Genomic DNA, 19,801 nt, shown 5'->3' with positions numbered 1-19,801 from the left:
TACAATGGGCTAACGCTGACATCTCGAGCCCACCTTGATGCCGCTGCTGGAGGAGCCTTCCTCGACCTCGCGATTACCAAGGCTACGGTCTTGATTGAGAAGATGGGCTCAAACCAGGGTTGGAACGAGGAGCGTTCCCAACCCCATACGAAGAGTATGCATACCGTCAAGGAGACGGACAAGCTCGCCGCAAAGATGAACCTCCTAATGAAGAAACTGGATGAAGGGAGCAAACAATAGCTATTCGCTCCTGTCCAAGCCATAGACTCCCACCACACGTGCGAAGTCTGTGGTAATGGTGGCCACTCAGGGAATGACTGCCCCGAAACCCATGAAGACGATGCATACCTCAACAACAACCATGGGTATCGTCCACAAGGAGGCCAGGGGTGGAATCAGTCACGCCCCCAGTACCAAGGAGGAGGCAGACCCATGCACGAACAGGTCAATGCATGGGGAGGACTGATGGCAACAAGAAAATAAGATCTGGGTGTGCCGATGATCCATTGTTCCATCTATGTCTGCATCGACGATGAGGCCCTCTGCGACCTTGGAGCAAGCGTGAACATTATGCCCAAGGTAATCTTTGAGCAACTACAATATCCTACTTTATCCTCAACGAGGATGTTGTCGGTGTTTACCGCCAAGCCTGCTCAGGGATACCCTTAGCAGTAAGGTTTGTTGGTAGGGATCGACGGCTCTGGAACTCGATGGTGCAAGGAACACAAAGATTTAGACAGGTTCGGGCCGCGAGTTGCGTAATACCCTACGTCCTGTGTGGTGGTTTGTATTGCCTTAGGTGTTAATGTATTTCGAGGGGGTCCCTGCCCGCCCTTATATATCCAGGGGGACAGGGTTACATGGAAAGTCCTAGCCGAGTACAGTTGGAGTCCTACTACAACACAATCGGGTAGTTTCCTTTGTACTACGGCTAGTTCTACGCCTAATCAGGTAGATACACAAGAGGTAAGGTACATCCATGAGCTATCCCTTACTCTAGAACATTCTATGCCTATAAGCAGTCCCGCTGCCCCGGGTCTAACAAGCCCCCGAGCTCTTCGTAGCCGAGTCCTGTAGGTGTCGCGTACTTGGCTGGGCATCTTTCAGTACTTCAAGTAGTCAGAATATCCTTCTGGTTGCTTCTGGGCCTTCCTTCAGACACGTCGAGTAGTCTTCCAAGTACTTCCGATTGCTTTGAGGCTGTGAGGTGCTCAAGCCCCAAAATCTTGATCATATATGGTGCGCGAAGTACTCGCGCTCCATATGGAGTAGCCCCTGAGCCTTAGGTTGAATTGTAGAATCAGGCTGAGGGTCACTTCAGTCTTGTTCTTCTTCTTTATTTTTCAAAAAATTTGAAAAATAAATCTCTGATACATATATTCCGCAGCCCCCGAGTCTTGAATTTAAATCCCTTCATTTAGATTTAAGAATCAATGTAAACTCTTGGCAAAAATGAAAACTTCCCTGAAAAGAAAAGAATCCGTTGGCATCCCTAATATTCACGAAATTTCCATCAGATGCCATATAAACCGGTTGAAATCTTCTAAGGGTTTTACCCCTTTGCACTCCTGGCCGCCGTCATACTCAGATTCACATTTGCCTCTTCTCAGTTAGATTCCAAAAGCCCCTCTCGTAGCCCCCAAGCCAAAACTCGTGACTTTGAGATGGCTCCCAAGAAGAACAAATCCAAGGTTGAAGAGGAAACTGTCGCCAATATGTCCACAGGCTGGTGTAAAAGCAAGATGTCCGAGTCGTTGGTGCAAGAATTGAAGAATATGGGTCTCCAATCCCAGGGCATGATCCAATGGCACGCTGTTGAAGGAGAAGATTACCCTATGGAAGGTACCCTTGAGACTGTTATGTTCCGTGATTTTGTGGAACGTGGTCTCGCTCTTCCTTTGTCGGAATTTTTCTATAAACTGCTCCAATTTTGGGGAATCCAATTACATCATCTTACTCCCCAATCCATCTTGTATCTTTCGATTTTCACTCATTTCTGTGAGGCATTCCTTGGAATTCTTCCCCATTTCCACCTTTTTCAACATTTCTTCTTCCTTGTTCCTGTCCCGAACACCACCAATCCTGCCGTCGTCAGGGGATGTGAATTGGTACTCCGGCCTGAAACCTGAGGCGAGTACTTGGCTTATGATCCAGCGGGTAAAGGAGCTGAATGGAAAAAGTTCTGGTTCCATGTTGGGAACTTTGAATCCCCGCTTCCAGAAAGGATTGCTGGCGCCCCCCAAATCCAAGAAAGTTGGTCGAGTAAAGGACCTGGTGGCAAGCAAGTTGAAGCCATTCTTCGTGTTATTGCCACTGTTAAAAACAAAGGAGTCACTGGAGATCATGTGGTTTTCTCATTTGTTAGTCGCCGGGTGCAACCTCTCCAGCTTCAAAAGCATCCTGCCTTTAGATATGAAGGTATACAAGATCCCACCCGGATGTCTCCAGAGCCAATGTCTCAATTTGAAGTAGTCAAGAGATGCAGCAAAGTACTCGACAACTTCAACAAGTCTTTGACGCTTCCAATTCTCTTCTGGGCACAAAATCCTCCCGAGAATGCCTGGGTACGTGTTTTGAAAATCATGACGAGTACTTGTAGTTAATCATTTTTAATCTTCTGACTAATTCTTGGCTTCTTTCTGCAGAAAAATTATAAGTCCTGGTATTGTATGCCTCCGACTTCTATAGATGCTGATTCTGGTGACAGCAAGAAGCGGAAGGCCACTCCCGGATCTTTTTTGCAGAGAAAAGTTCCTCGTCTTGATGCCGGTCAGTAAGTATATAATATTCTATTGATTTTATCCTATTTGCCTCAGCTTTTTTATTCAGAATCTTGCTTGGCTAGAATCCAATATCTTCCGGCTCATGAAAAAGATCAAGTTCAAGACTTCTGCAACTGGATGTCGAGTGGTTCGGAGGGAACTAGTCGATCAGCCCCCGAGTCACCTGTAATTGGGTTAATCGAGACCCTAGTTGCCAGTTTGCCAAGTGTAGACACAGCTGAAAAACCAAGCGAACCGAACCCTAAAGCACCTGATCATACTCCTGTGACTGCTGAAGGAGCATCCAATGCTGGTGGATCCGGAAGTAATGGGGCTGAAGGGTCGAAACGTCCTTCCGTTCGACTGGTTCCCTTCTAGTATATGCCTCAGTCAGCCCAGGAAGAGTTGGGGAAAGAATTGTTCGATGATCCTTTGTTGACTGTAGACAACATGAAGAAGCTCGCAGATTGTATGCAATGGAACTTTAAATTTACCAAGGTAAGTCTCCTGCCTCTACTTGTCATCATTGAGTAGTAATCTGTGTCTGATCAGACTTGTCTTGTATGTTACAAGATGTAACCAATCGATCTTTCCTAAAGTCTCATGCTCTATATAAGACTGTAGATAACCGAAAGATCTTGGAGGAGCAGAAAGCCATGATTACCAAACGACTGGATGAGTCCCTTGCTGCTCGTAATAAGCTCTATGAAGCAAATCGACAGCATCATCTGGAGATTTGTGATATGAAGCGCCAGATCAAGAATCTTGAAGAAGAAAGATCAAAGCTTCAGGAAGAAAACTCCAAGCTTCAAAAGCAACTGCAGACTTCCCAAGCCTGTAAGTACTCGATCTTTTGTCTTGATTTTGCTTTGTCAAATCAATTACTGAGATATCTTCCCATCAGGTTGTCCAGAAGACCATACTCAACTAGCAGTAGCAGCTCAAGTTCTTGTGGATGTGATTGATTCTGAGGAGGGGGTCGTCAAGTAGCAAGTCCTTGGTGGAGCGTTTAGAAGATGCTCCCCAGAAGATTTTTGATGTCATGACGGCAACTTCCAAGAATTATCTGACTCACATGATACGAGTTCTTAAGTCTTACTTGCCTCACTTCAACTTATCTCCCATAGCTAAAGGAATAGCTCTCAATTGCTCTGATGAGAAATTCCGGGACTATTGTAAGGAGTCGAAAGTAATTGCTGAGGAGATTCTGAATAACATGGAAGAGTAGACTGCTTGTAGCAACTTTTATAATCTTCATTGAGTTCTTGTCATTGTTCATAATTTGCCCTATTGGTGTGTCTTCAGAAGCATGATCTGATACCGCAGGATAGATATGAACTAATTGATCAAGCGAGTAGAATACCCAAGTAAGTAAACTTGCAAAGGTATCCCTAAACTACTCGAGCAAGCGAGTAGTGTGTCCTAATCAAGGTCTGGAGTAATCCGCAAGACAAAACTGTTAGGTACGAACCCCGTCAGCTTGCCCGAGACGTAAATGTCAAAGGGATATCCAAAGCTTACTCGAGCAAGGCGAGTAAGGTGTCCTTTAACCAATGACTGGAGTAATCCTTAAGGCAAAACTGTTAGGTATGAATCCCGTCGGGTTATCCAAGATGTAAATGCCAGAAAGATATCTGAAACTTACTCAAGCGAGGCGAGTAAGGTGTCTAACTTGTAGACTAGAGTAACTACTAAGATTGACCTATTAGGGCGAACCCCGTCGGGTTGCCCAAGATGGACAAAATGTAGTAGTATCCATAACGTACTCGAGCAAGCGAGTAGTTTTGCCTTTACAATAAGGCTGGAGTTCCTCATAGTTGACCTGTTAGGATGAACTCCAACGAGTTACCCAAGATGGACAACTAGTAAAGGTATCCAAACACCTTCCCGAGCTAGGCGAGTAGGTTGCGCCCTTATATTAAGGGCAAGGATGCGGCTTGTGCAGTTAACCTAAACTGGTGATGCTGTCAGACGGAGAGATTGCCTTTAATGTAGTCGATATGCCGTTAAGGACCCTTACTTCATTAAAGAAATCAACTGACAACACTAGATTGCTTGGATCAAGAATAAAACTTGTGCAAGTGCTCGATGTTCCAGGAATTCGGTACCTCATTGCCATCTGCATCAGTGATTCTATATGATCCTGGTCTTGTAACCTTGGTTATGATGAATGGACCCTCCCATCTGGAATTTAACTTGTGCAGTCCTGTCTCATCCTGAATCCTGCGTAGTACTAGATCTCCCACGTTGCAGGATCTTTGCTGGACATTGCGATCATAATAGCGTCTGACTCCTTGGAGATATCTAGCCAATTGAGTTAAGGCATTGATTCTGGCCTCTTCGACTGAGCCTAACTCAAGTTGTCGAGCTTCATCTACTTCTCCTTCTTGATAGGCTTCTACTCTTGGAGATTTCCACATAATATCAGCGGGTAGTATAGCTTCTGACCCATAAGTGAGAAAGAAAGGAGATTGTCTAGTTGCTTTGCTAGGCTGGGTTCGCAGCCCCCAGACTACGTGAGGTAGTTCTTGAATCCACTTGCCACCTTTCTTGGTATTGGCATCATAGAGTCTTTTCTTCAAGCCGTCGAGTACTAAACCATTGATGCGCTCAACTTGACCATTTGCCCGAGGATGAGCTACTGAAGTGTACTTAACCTCAATGCATGAGTTGTCACAGAAATCCCAAAAAGATTGTGACGTGAAGTTGGTGCCAAGATCTGTAATAATGGTGTAAGGAAAGCCAAATCGGTGGATAATGTCAGATATAAAATCCACTGCTCTGTCGGATGAGATCTTGACATTGGGCTTGTACTCGATCCACTTGGTGAATTTGTCGACTGCTACCAGCACATGATTGAATCCTCCTAGAGCTACAGTTAAAGGTCCGATCATGTCCAAACTCCAACAGGCGAACGGCCATGATGGAGGGATTGTTATCAGATTGTGTGCTGGAACGTGAGTCTTTTTGCTGAAGAATTGGCAGCCAGGGCATCGCCTAACAAGGTCTTCTGCGTCTGAAATAGCTGTTGGTCAGAAAAAACCTGACCTATAAGCTTTGCCGACCAGTATCCTTGATGCAGCGTGGTTGCCACAAACTCCTTCATGTATTTCTCGTAGGATGTCTTTGCCTTTTTCAAGGGTAACACACTTCATGAGGATGTCTGAAGCAGAGCACTTGTATAGGTTGTCGCCAACTAGGATGAAACCCTTGCTGCGCTTGGTGATGCAGGCAGCTTCAGCGCTTTTAGGATCGACATGTGGTGGAAGCTTGAATTCCTTGATGAAGTCGATAAACTGAGTCCGCCAATCTTCTTCGATCATCAGTACTTCTCTGACTGTGGCAGGGGCCTCTGTGTCAGTGACTTATTGGCTTTGTACCTTGACTGATGGGTGATGAAGTTCATGGACAAAGACTCCCGGTGGAATAGCTGCTCGAGTAGAGCCAAGTTTGGAAAGGACATCAGCTCCCACATTGTTGTCACGATCGACATGGTGGATCTCCAACCCTGAGAACTTGTTTTTGAGCTTTCTGATTTCTTTAACATATGCGTCTATGGTGTCCTTGTTGATGTCCCACTCCTTATTGACTTGTTGGACGACGAGTAGAGAATCGCCATAAACGAGTAGTCGCTTTATGCCGAGGGAGACTGCTAGTCGAAGACCATGTAGTAGTGCCTCGTATTCAGCTTCATTGTTGGAAACCTTGAATAGGATTTGGAACACATACTTTAGTTTCTCTCCCTTGTGGGAGATGAATAAAACTCCCGCGCCACCTCCGTCGAGCTTGAGTGAGCCGTCAAAGTACATTACCCATTGCTCTGGAATGTTATGAGGTGCTGGAATCAGATTTTCCGGCCATTCAGCTAAGAAGTCGACTAGTGCCTGTGACTTGATTGCTGTTCTTGGCTTGAAGTTGATTTCCAAGGCTCCCAGTTCAACTGCCCACTTTGATATTCGTTCGGTGGCATCCCAATTGTGGATATTATCCCCCAATGGGAAGTCAGTTATCATTGAGATCTTGTACTCGTCGAAGTAATGCCGGAGTTTCCTAGAGGTGATTAGAATTCCATACAGAAGTTTCTAAATTGATGGATATCTAACCTTTGATTCAGAAAGTACTTCGCTGATGAAGTATACTGGTCTCTGGATGCCATAGGCATGGCCTTTCTACGGTCGTTCGACAACTATCACCGTACTGACTACATGAGTAGTTGCAGCGATGTAGAGGAGTAGTTCCTCGCCCAGTAGTGGAGCTGTCAGAATTGGCAGTGACTGGAGGTGATGCTTGAGGTCCTCTAGTGCTTCCGCGGCTTTTGTAGTCCACTCAAATTTATCTTGTCACTTTAAGAACTTGAAGAAGGGTAGGCCCCATTCGCCAAGCCTATACAAGAATCTGTTCAAGGCTGCCATGCAACTTGTAAGCTTCTGGACATCCTTGATGGTAGCTGGAGCATCCATGGCCATGATGGCGTTGATCTTCTCTGGATAGGCTTCAATTCCTCGATTACTGACGATGAATCTGAGTAGTTTTCCAGAGGGTACGCCAGAGACGCACTTAGTTGGGTTGAGCTTCCAGCGGAATTTCTGGAGGCTATTGAAGGTCTCTTCCAGGTCAGTAATTAATTGATCTTGGGTCTTGGTTTTGACATCGACGTCGTCAATGTAGGCTTCAACATTGCGATGTATCTGGTCGGCGAAGCACAGCTGTATCGCATGCTGGTAGGTAGCACCAGTGTTCTTCAACCCGCAGGACATGGTCTTGTAGGCATATGCCCCGTAAGGGGTGATGAACGCCGTGTTGATCTGGTCTTCTTCTTTCAGGATGATCTGATGATACCCTGAGTAGCAGTCGAGGAAGGATAACAGTACACATCCTGCTATCAAGTTGATTACTTGGTCAATGTGTGGTAGCCCAAAAAGATCCTTTGGGCTGTGCTTGTTTAGATCAGTGTAGTCGACGCACATCCTCCACTCGTTGTTGTTCTTCTTCTGGATGAGCACAGGGTTAGCCAGCCATTCGAGATGATAGACTTCCTTGATGAACCCTGCAGCGAGTAGTTTTGCCAGCTCTTTCTTGATGGCTTCTCGCTTGTCCGGTGAGAAACGCCGTAACCGTTGCTTCTTCGGTATGGCTTTAGAGTTGACCTTCAAGGCATGCTCGATCAACTCCTTGGGCACCCCTGGCATATCCGCTGGTTTCCACACGAATACATCTCGGTTGACCCTAAGTTGACGAGCTCGAGTTCCTATTTTTCACCCAGTCCTGCTCCGATGATGGCTGTTTTGGAGTCGTCTCCCTCTTGTAACTGGATAGTCTTGGTGCCCACATCACCGGTTGGTTTAACCGATGATTGGCTTGGTTTCTTGGAAGGCATCAAGTCCTTAAGTGAGAGTTCCTTAGCAGCAGCAAATATTTCACTGACAGAGCTAGGAACCCGGATAGTGGAAGCATAATCTATTGCTTCCTTGTCGCACTGGAAAGACTTGAGGAGGTCTCCACGCAGTGAAAGGACTCCTATGTTGCCTGGCATCTTGAGGAGCAGGTAGACATAGTGCAGTACTGCCATGATTTTGGCTAGTGCAGGTCTTCCCAAGATAGCGTGGTAGGAAGATTCGAAGTCGGCTACTTCGAATTTGATGTATTTTGTCCGGAAGTTTTGTTCTGTACCAAATGTGACTGGGAGAGTGACCGAGCTAATTGGAGTAGAGGAATTTCCGGGGATGATGCCATAGAACGGAGCCTTGCTTGGAGTGAGCAGACTCATGTAGTTGGGGCCCATCTTTACCAATGTCCTTGCAAAGATGAGGTTGAGCCCACTTCCGCCGTCGATGAGTACTCGAGTAAGCTTGGAGCCCTGAATGACTGGATCGAGTACTAGTGGGAACTTTCCAGATTCAGAGAAGCTGGTCCATTGATCTCCCCTGGAGAAGGTAATGGGGACCTCGCTGTATTTGAGTGGCCTCTGAATTGCTGGCTCGACTGAGAGGATCTCTCTGAGTAGGAGCTTCTGAGCTCTTTTGGAGAAGCTAGAATCTCCTCCAAATATGATGTTGACGACATTTTGTTGCTGTTGGAAACCATCATGGTCTTTCTTGTCGTCTTCATCATCCTTGTCTTGTTCTTTCTTAGGAGGGACTGCGGGTGCCGACTGGAAGGATTTGCACAGGATCGTGCATTCCCACATCGAGTGGTTGCTCTTGGGATGGATTGGACATCTCTTGTTGTGGAGAATCTTGTCGAACTGGTCCTGCGGCTTGTCGCTATTCTTACCACGCGGTGTGCGATCCATAGTGCCGACTGTATCGTCAGGCTTACGCTTGCACGCAGGATCCCGCTGGTTGCTGGGCCCTCCACAATCATTGTGGCGCTTCCCGTTGTTGTCGTTGTTGCGGCAGGGAAATCGACTGCGTTCTTGCTCCTCTTCATCTGCCCAGCGCTTCATCATGTCCCGCAAATCTACCACTGTTTTGGGGCGATTACGCCCGAAGTCGCGGTACAAGGATTGGACGGTGATGCCACTCTGGAAGTAGTCGATGATGTCGTCGTCGGCTATGGCAGAACCACCTGAATTATCCCGGCTCAAGTGCGCTGGCCATCACCCTAAAGGCAACACCGGCTCAAACGCACTTCAAACGGAACAATTCTTGGTCTGTCGGGTAACATCCCGATACAACCACCGGTTCTCGGATCGAACAAGCATACCCCACACGATGGCGAGTCCTGAGATATTACAACCATAAATTTTACAACACAGGCATAACAGTTATTACAATAAGTTTAAAACATTATTACAGATCCAAACTTAGAAAACATTATACAAAACATAAGTTTAAGGTTCAGAGTTTAAGCAGCGGAAAGAAAACACGACGGCTACAACACGTCGCAAAAGTATACCAAGCTAGCCCAAGCAAGGTATCACTCATCAGGGTCATTGCCGGCCGAAGACGGATCCCACTCTACGGACCAGCCAGGAGGCAAAGAGCAGTGCCAAGTCAGACTAGCGATCTGGTCCTCAAAACTCATACCTAAAAAAGGTTTCAATAGCAAGGCTGAGTATTCTAATACTCAGCAAGACTTAACCGTCAACGGATATACTTAGTTCACCTAGCTAGACTATGCAGGGTTTTGTAGGCTCTGGTTTTTCTTTTGTTGAAAAGCAATAAAGAGTAGGTCCTTAATTTCACATTTTAGCTTTCAATATTCTAGTTGATTATCCATTCTATGTAAGCAACTAACTCTACACAACCATGGTAGAACTTTAGTCAAACATCAAGATTGATCCAATAATGTTACTCTTATTACTCTGTGTGGCAAAGGGATCAAGCAGTCTCAATATCCGCGAGAGACGGACGATTCAAATCGGATTTCCAACATTGCAAGGTAAACCTAACTCACACGTTTGGAACACTGTCGGGTTGTTTCCAAACAACCGTTGACCTTTCATTCCGGCTTGTTGATAGGGTCACTCTCCCCGACTACAGGGCACCAACTTCCTCCCTGTACCCGTGGTGTTGCGCAACATAAACATAAATAAAAACCTATCTCTAAGAGAGAGTGAAAGGTATATCCACTCACTGGTCCGATCAGCTACTAGGCTTACCGCGTACCATATTTACGGCATGTGGCTAGTACGTTCAAAAACTTAACCACCGCTACCACACACCGCGGCCTTAGCAGCTTTCATCAACTCAGACGGGGTCTCACACAAAGTCATGATATCGAACACGACCCCGTCCGACGTCCTTATAGTGATTGCAGAAAGTAAACAAGCAACTCCTATAGAGCTCGTGAGTGAAAGGCAATCACTCGACTTTTACCGGTCCTATAAGCATAGCAATTACTCGAACTCAAGTCTAATGTTCATTACATAGGTTCCTAGGATCATGCATCTAGGGTTTCAATTCAAATCCTAAGAACTGTAAATGCACAAGTAAATAGTATATAAGGTGAATAATTTGAAATACTATGTTATGTCCGGGGCTTGCCTTCGCGGTAGTCACTAACTAGATCAGCCTTGGGCTCTTCCGGACTTTGGTCCGAGTCTTCAGTCAGTATGGCGGCGTTCACTTGGGCTTCTTGATCAACTCCTTCGGACTCTGGGATTAGCTCGTACGTCCCGTCCGCTAGAACAGTCGTATCTACATGTGATGCAAGAGATGACATTACCACATACATATTTCACGATAAAGTTGTAGTCTAACAAATAGTAAACATACTTATTGCATGGGCAATTGTTTATAGAGTAGTTATTTAATATGTCTTACAACACAACACAACATGATTAACATCACAAGACAATTTGATTAACCTCACAAAGTAAGTTTTAATTAGTTTATAAAGCATGTAAATCATGACTTGCTAAGAAATAAGTAACTCAACCCAAAAATAGCATTTAAATTCAAAAAAATTACCTCAAACGGGAAGTACAAAGAGCAATCTACCCTATAAGTTTCATTCCATTTCATGCAACCATTTATTTACAAATAAACATTTATTCAGATAGCACCTAGAAAAATATTGAATTCTACAGAACAAACCACAACACTTATGAATCTCAAAAAAATTCAGAATAGGCTTCATATGCTTATGAACGTTCCATAACTTTTTCACAATTTATCTAGGTATAAAACAGGAGTAATAAAATCGAGTAAAATACACCACATATGGTAAAACTAATTAGCACAGAAAGTTCTATGACATTTATGGATCCTAAATTTTACAGACATGAACATATGACAGAAATAGAGTTCCACAAAAATTCTCAGAATTTTCTAAGCAAGGAAACTATTTTCCACAATTAAATCCTACTTAAAAAGCATTAAATCAAAGATATAGTTAAACACATCGAATATTTCTCAAACTTGTGTAACAGCAAGGTTTTAGTGGCATGCAAGCATGGAAAAAGTTTCACACTCAGAACTCTAATATTTCTACCAGCATAAATACATTAGCAAAACTAGTAGATTTAGGAATCTTGAAACTTTGACCTCGTTAATGATGTCAAAAATATTTCAAATTTTTACCAGATACTAGTAACACCACAAGATACATCCTAGCCAAAAATCACATGTAGTTACTTAGTAGAACTCCTAGAATAATTAAATCCTATTTATTTTATTCTTTTTCTTTGATTAAAATGCAGACCAAAACTGAATATGTGCCAGTATCAAAACTTGTAGTTCTTGTAACAAGGATTCTAAAACATTTGGATTTGCATTTTACTGATTTTCTACAAATTTCTAGGTATTTTCAAAATTCTTCCTAAAAACAAAAGGAAAAGAACTGAAGACTTGCATCCAGGCCCCTAGAAGATTTCAAATCCTAGCAAATAGGCCCTTGGCCGGAGTCAGAGCGAGGTGGAGGTGTTGACCGGCCGATTCCGGTGGCTCTGGTCACCGACGGCGAGGGTGGAGAGGCGTGGGAGCTTCAGGGCGCTAAGCGCTACCTTCTGGTGGGGTCAGGTCGAGGAGGAGGCGGCCTGAGGTGGGTCGTCGACGGCGAGCAGCGGCGGTCGGAGCACGGGGAACGGCGGCGAGGGTGCTTTGGTGGATACTAGGCGAGGAAGAGAGGTCTGCGAGCTGCGCGAGAATGAGGCGGAGCTAGAGGTAGGGTCTGCATGGGCGGAGGAGGGCTAGAGTGGCTGGTTGTAACACCCGGTTTATAAAAGAACATAAACCGAGCAATCATATACGTGCCAGGATCAAGTCACACGTATATACAACAGAATGAACAGTATATCATAGCACATATCACGTAAAAAGACATAATAAAGCGAATACGAATGTTATTTATTACAATAATGACAAAAATGTCTGATACAGCGGAAGCGAAGTACAAAATACAAAAAAAACTCTCCGAAGCTGAAGCAGGGCGCCACAGGGACGTCGACTGGGAGACGAACACCTAGAAGTCCTCGTAGTCCTGGTAGCGCTGGACGAACTCCCTCGTGTCGGCAGGAACTGAGCAGCAGTAGCGTAGCCAAGAGGAAAAAGTAGAGAAGAGGCAAGAGTGAGTACACAACTTGTACTCAACAAGTATAACACAAACTATGAGGCTCTAGGCTGGCTGACTCAACTGCATTAGCTTTTAAGTGTTGGCAAAATTTTATTAAAGCTATTTACTATGAGTTGATGAATTACCATTGACCCAGTTACATAGTAATTAATCAGAATTAATTATGAAACTACTGAGAACCACACCAAAACCAAGCCACCAAGGTAACCCCGAGAAGCACCTCCCTCGTCGGAAGGAGATAACTTCACTAATCAAAAGGAGGATCTGGGCCGCTCATAACCGTGAGCACGGCTAGTATACCAGTTTTACACTCTGCAGAGGTTGCACATCTTTACCCACAAGTCGTGAGCTACGCCAGTTGTTCATCACACTTCCTTAGGTGAGATGACTAGCGACTCACTACGAGGCCTTTAAAAAGAATCTCGTTGGTAAGGCGTAACCGCGAGAGTTAGGTCGGCGATGATGGGGCCCATCTCCGGGGGTACAAGCACAGGAGCGCAATCCAAGCACAGACCAAGCCGGAGGAGCAGGGACCATTGAAGCTTACTACTCTTGCCCCGCAGGTAAGTTACTCCAAACCAAAAAGATCTAATTATTACGCCAAGTCTATCCCATTCTAGCCTTGTGGTAGCGCTGTTGTCCCAGGTTGTCGCTCTATGAACCGGTCCTTATGGAGAGTGGCCAACCAAGCACTAAGCACCGTGCTGGCCCCCTAAACCATGTTTCTACAAAAACAACTTTTAACGAGACGTGAGCCACTCAAGCCACACAGAGTGCCACTCTCAGAATTAAGTTCAAGTAAACCATTAATCAAATTAATTAAAAAGGACCAGAGTGTGTTATAGCGCAGCAACCTAGCACAACTAACCAAGATGCAACCCAAAGGATATATATATAAAGGATATAAAGTGGCTAGGAAAGTCCTTATAGGCATACAGTATTAAAATGCAGTATGAAAATGTATTTAAAAGTGATGGGTTGTTCATGTTACACTTGCCTTCCTCGTACTGCTCTGGCTGCTGCTCAAAGTGCTCGGAAGACGGCTGCTCCGGGTACTGGTACTGGGGCTCCTCAACTGGATCAGCGTCTACTCACGAACACATGGCCAAAACAATGCACAGAAATAAGCATACAAGCAAACACTAACAAAAACTAAGAAACAATACATCAATACATAAAAACAGTGTACAAAACTACTCTAGAACTATTCTACGCGTTACAACGATCGCGTGGATATAAAGAACGCTAAAAACGGAGCTAAAACGCGTATTCTAGGCTAAAAACTAGTTCTAGGGGCTTATTTGTAAGAAAACTGAAGTTCCAGGGGGTTTTCTGCTAAAACCGAGGGCCTAGACGTAATTAAACCTTAGTTCTAGGGTCTAGCATGCAAAAACGCCAAGTGTGGACGGCGGGTTCAAATCTGGTAAAACTCAGGGGGCTACGCGTTAAAATCAGGACCTCTGCGTAAAAATTTTTGAATAAGATCGGACTGCGGGTTGATATTAACAAAAGGAAGGGGCTCTTATGCAAAAAGGATAGGCGAACCGGTATCCAGCGATGTGGATCGTTGGATCACGATCCCATGGCCCGGGGCGAAGCGGGGTTCGGATCTAATCTACACTGTCCACCCCAGATCTAACGGCTCAGAGCAGAAGGGGGGGAAAGTCGCCGGCGGCGACCCTTGGCTGCGGCGGAGCTTCGCCGGCGCGGCTCAAATCGGTGATTCGGGCTCGGTTTTGGGCTGCGGGTTGGTGCAAAGGGGCAAGAGCGGTGTGCGTAACCCACTGGGGTCTCGAGCGCGGGTCAGGGATGGCCGTAGTAGAGTAAACGGCGGTGGGGGCGGCTCGGCGTGGCAGAGCATCGCCGGCGACGGCGGTTGAGCCGCGAAGTTGGCCCACGGGCTATGCTAGCGCGACAAAAAGGAAGAGTGGACGTAGGGTGGTCCTCACCGAGGGGTTAGATCGAAGAACGAGCCCGGCGTAGGGGGTCGTCGGCGATGTCCTGCGGCGGAGCTTGACGGAACTCGCGGAGGAGGGTGCTGGGAGTTGCGTCTGGCTCCTGGTTCTCCGCGGGCAAGTGCGGAGATGCTCTGCGATCCCAGGAGAAGGGTTAGCATGGCTGGAGGATCACCGGAGTTGGGCAAAGGCATGGAGCCGGGCTCACCTACGACGGGGTTCGGGCCGAAATTCGGCGCGCACACGGGTCGGGATCGGACAAGGAGACTCCGGGGAGTTTCCAGGCGTCGAGGCAGAGCTATCGAGCCGCTTGGCCGGGGCTCTGGTGCAACGGGGCGGCGTGGCCGCAGCGGCGCAGAGGAGCGGCGCGGGGCGGAGCCGGTGGAGGCAGCTGCTAGGGTTTACGGCGGCGCGTGGGGTGGAGTAGGGTCTAGGGCTGCCGCGCGGGTGATTAAAAGGCAGGGCGAAGCGGGGATTGCGGCGGGTCGCAGCGGGATAAGGATCCCGGCGAACTCGCCGGTGATAGCGGGCGTCCGTGCGCGGAGGGGGAAGAGAAGGAGCTAACTGGTGGGCCCCGTCGGTCAGCGACGGAAAGCGCGGGTGCGGGGTGACGCGGGCCGGCCTGGGAGAGAGAGAGCGCGGGGCGCTGGGCCGCGTGGGCTGAGGGAGGCGGGCGCGCGTGCGGGTCGCTTGTGCGGAGGGAGCGTGCGGGCTGGGCCGAGCGCGAAGTCTGGGCCGAGCCAGGTTGAGCTGAAGGGGAGGAGGTGGGCCGCTCGCGAGCGGGCCCGGGGAGGGAAGGGAAAAAGTGGGCCGGGCTGGGTTGAGTTTTGGCTTCGGGTTGGGCTGGGTTTGGGTTTCCTTTGGGTTTCTTCCCTTTTCTATTTCTATTTTCTGGTTTTCTTTCTCCTATCTAAATCTAATTCAAACAAAGTTTGAATTCAAATTTGAATTTGAATTCAAACCACACTCAAATAAAAGTATGCACCAGCATGAATGCAACAAAAATTTAAACCTATGATAAATTTTAATCATTAAGGAACAAAATTGAATTAAATGCCATACTAAACACAATAAACCTTAGAAATTTAAATAAAGCAAATTAATTTATTAATAAATACTGAAATTTAAATTAGGGTGTTACATACCCTACCCCCTTAAAGAAATCTCGTCCCGAGATTTAGCTGGGCTGGCTAGCAAAGAGATCTGGATATGTCTTCTTCAACTCATCTTCTCGCTCCCAAGTAGCCTCAGCTTCACTGTGATGGCTCCACTGAACTCTGCACATCTTGATGCGCTTGTTCCGAGTAACCCTCTCTGACGTCTCCAGAATCTTTACCGGATGCTCAGTATAAGTCAGATCCTCCTGGACATCGACTCCATCTAGGGGTGCCTGCTCCTCGGGTACTCGCAGACATCTCTTCAGCTGAGATATATGGAAAACATCATGAACTCCTGAGAGGCTGAGAGGTAACTCCAGGCGATAAGCAACTTCGCCTTTCCGCTCTAGCACCTTGAATGGCCCCACATACCGAGGTGCTAACTTTCCCTTGACATTAAATCTGCGAATTCCTCTCATCGGAGACACCTTCAGGTACACATAGTCACCAACACTGAAAGTCAGGTCTCTCCGTTTGCCATCTGCATAGCTCTTCTGTCTGCTCTGTGCAATCCTCAGATTTTCTCGCACAGCCTGAACCATCTGCTCTGCATCATCTATGATCTCAGGACCGAAGAGCTGCTTTTCACCAATCTGATCCCAATAGAGAGGAGTCCTGCACTTTCTGCCATACAATGCCTCGAAGGGAGACTTCTTTAGACTGGCCTGATAGCTGTTGTTATATGAGAACTCAACAAATGACAGGCACTTATCCCAACTAGTACCATACTGAATAGCACAAGCTCTCAGCATATCCTCCAACACTTGGTTGGTTCTCTCTGTCTGCCCATCTGTCTGAGGGTGATAAGCCGTACTGAAACGCAGCTTCGTATCCAACGAATCATGGAGCTGCTCCCAGAAACGAGAAGTGAACTGGGACCCTCTGTCAGATATAATCTTCTTGGGCACACCATGCAAGCAGACAATCCGAGAGATGTACAACTCTGCAAGTCTAGCACCGGAGTAAGTAGTGTTCACTGGTATGAAGTGAGCAACCTTCGTCAATCGATCCACTACTACCCAAATGGAGTTGTACCCTTTCTGAGTACGAGGCAATCCAACAATGAAATCCATAGTGATTTCCTCCCATTTCCACTCTGGAATCTTCAAAGGCTGTAACAGACCTGCTGGCCTCTGATGCTCAGCCTTGACTCGCTGACAGGTGTCACAAATAGCCACGTACTCTGCCACTGAACGCTTCATCCCATACCACCAGAAACGTTCCTTCAGATCATAGTACATCTTCGTGCTGCCCGGATGAATAGAGTAAGCTGTGTCATGGGCCTCACTCAGAATCAACTTTCGGAGATCATGCACATCAGGCACGCAGATCCGGTTCTTGTACCACAAGGTACCCTGATCATCCTCTCTGAAATGAGGAGCCTTGCCCTTCTTGAGCAACTCACGGATCTCCTGCAGCTTCTCATCATCTTTCTGATGCTGCCTGATCTCTGCCTCTAGAGTCGGTACTGCCTCAAATGCTGCACTGGAAGTATGATGCAAGAAGCCCAGACTCAACTGCTCGAACTCCTCGCATAACTCTGGAGGCATCTGGAAAGCCACGGCCATATTGACATAACTTCTTCTGCTCAGAGCATCTGCTACAACATTGGCCTTGCCCGGATGATAGTGAATCTCCAGATCATAATCCTTGACCAATTCTAGCCATCTCCTCTGCCGCATGTTCAGCTCATTCTGCGTGAAAATATACTTGAGGCTCTTGTGATCAGTGTAGATATCACACCGCTGCCCATACAAGTAATGCCTCCAAATCTTCAGAGCATGCACAACTGCGGCTAACTCAAGATCATGAGTGGGATAGTTCAGCTCATGCCGACGTAACTGCCGTGAAGCATAAGCTATCACTCTGCCCTCCTGCATCAGAACACACCCAAGACCATCCTTCGAAGCATCACAATACACCGTGAACCTCTTCGTCTGGTCTGGCAGAGTCAGGACTGGCGCCGTAGTCAACCTTTTCTTCAGCTCATCAAAGGCCTTTTGACGCTCATCAGTCCACATGAAAGCCACATTCTTCTCTAGCAAAGAAGTCAAAGGCTTCGCGATCTTGGAGAAATTCTCAATGAACCTCCGATAATATCCAGCTAAGCCCAAGAAAGACCTGACTTCCTTTACTGTCTGTGGTGTCTCCCACTCTAGCACATCCTTCACCTTGCTCGGATCAACAGCAATGCCTCCCTGAGAGATAACATGACCGAGGAATGGAACCTCGTCAATCCAGAACTCGCACTTGCTGAACTTGGCATACAGCTGATGCTCTCTCAGCCTCTGCAACACGAGCCTCAGATGCTCTTCATGCTCTTCCTCTGTCTTGGAGAAGATCAGAATATCATCAATGAAAATCACTACGAAGACATCCAGATAATCCATGAAGACCATGTTCATCAGATGCATGAAGAAAGCCGGGGCATTAGTCAAGCCGAAGGACATGACCGTATACTCATATAGCCCGTACTTGCAGGTGAATGCCGTCTTCGGAATATCCCCAGGACGGATCCTCAACTGAAAATAACCCGAACGAAGATCAATCTTCGAGAATATACAAGCACCTCGAAGCAGATCGAAGAGATCCTCAATACGGGGCAGTGGGTGCTTGTTCTTGATAGTGACTGCATTCAGCTCCCGATAATCCACACACATCCTCTTCGAGCCATCCTTCTTATCTACCAGCAACAACGGAAAAGCCCAAGGAGAGAAGCTGCGACGGATATAGCCCTTGGCTAGCAACTCATCAATAGTCTTCTTTACTTCTTCATGCTCTATAGGCGCCATACGGTAGGGCCGCTTTGCAATAGGAGCTGTGCCAGGCAAGAGATCAATACAAAACTCAATGGCGCGTTCAGGCGGCATACCTGGCAAATCATCCGGAAAGACATCCGGGAATTCAGACACCACGCGAATACCGTCCGTGGGTCTAGCCTCCATCTGATGAAGAAATCCAGAAGGCTCTACTGCACTGATAATAACCTCTTGGCCACTGGAAGCTGATAACAAGACTGTCCTCTGAGCACAATCTATCCGAACTCCCCATTTGGCCAGAGTCTCCATTCCCAGAATGACATCAATGCCCTTGGTGTCTAGCACCATCAGATCAGTACAGAACTCTACTCCCCTCAAAGAAACACTGACTCTCGGGCAGTAAGTGTGAGACCTCAACTGTCCTCCCGGTGAAGATACTAACAGGCACCTCTTTAATGTGCTAGTATGAATACCATGATGCTCGACAAAGGACTGAGTAATGAAGGAATGCGTAGCACCAGTATCAAAAAGCACTGTAGCTGGATATGAATTAACCATGAACGTACCAATAACCACGTTGGGAGCCTCGGCCGCTGACTCGGCCGTCACGTGGTTCACCCTGCCCTGTGCTGGCGCCCTGGGCTGAGCTGGGCGCCCCTGCTGTCCCGCCTGCGCCTTCCGGGGTCAAGCGTTGGCGTAGTGCCCCGGCTGGCCGCAGTGAAAGCAGGTGCGAGGAGGTCCCTGAGCCTGCTGTCCGGTAGGAGCTGCCGGACGTGGAGCCTGCGGTGCCGGTGGAGCTGGTGGAGCACGAGCCGGAGGTGCCGGTAACCTCTGGCCCTGCCCCGCCTGCTGCTGCTGTCGAGGCGGGTACTGCTGCGGTGGCCTCTGCTGGTACTGCTCAGAAGGCCGGTACTGAGGCTGGTACTGCTGGGGCTGCTGGAGTCGAGGACGAGTGTTGCTGCCGGAAGCAACGGGGACAACCTTCCTCTTCTTGTCCTCCATCTCCAGGTGCTTACGCTCAGTGTTGAGCGCGCTGTCAACCAGATGGTTGAAGTCGTCGAAGCGGAGGTTGAGCAGCGCGTACTGGAGGTAGTCCTCAAGACCCTCCATGAAGTGCTCCTGCTTCTTGCGGTCATCCGCAACCTCGGCAG

The sequence above is a fragment of the Panicum virgatum genome, chromosome 3N, assembly GCF_016808335.1.
Source record: "Panicum virgatum strain AP13 chromosome 3N, P.virgatum_v5, whole genome shotgun sequence".
NCBI lineage: Eukaryota > Viridiplantae > Streptophyta > Magnoliopsida > Poales > Poaceae > Panicum > Panicum virgatum.
This window is presented reverse-complemented; position numbering follows the sequence as displayed.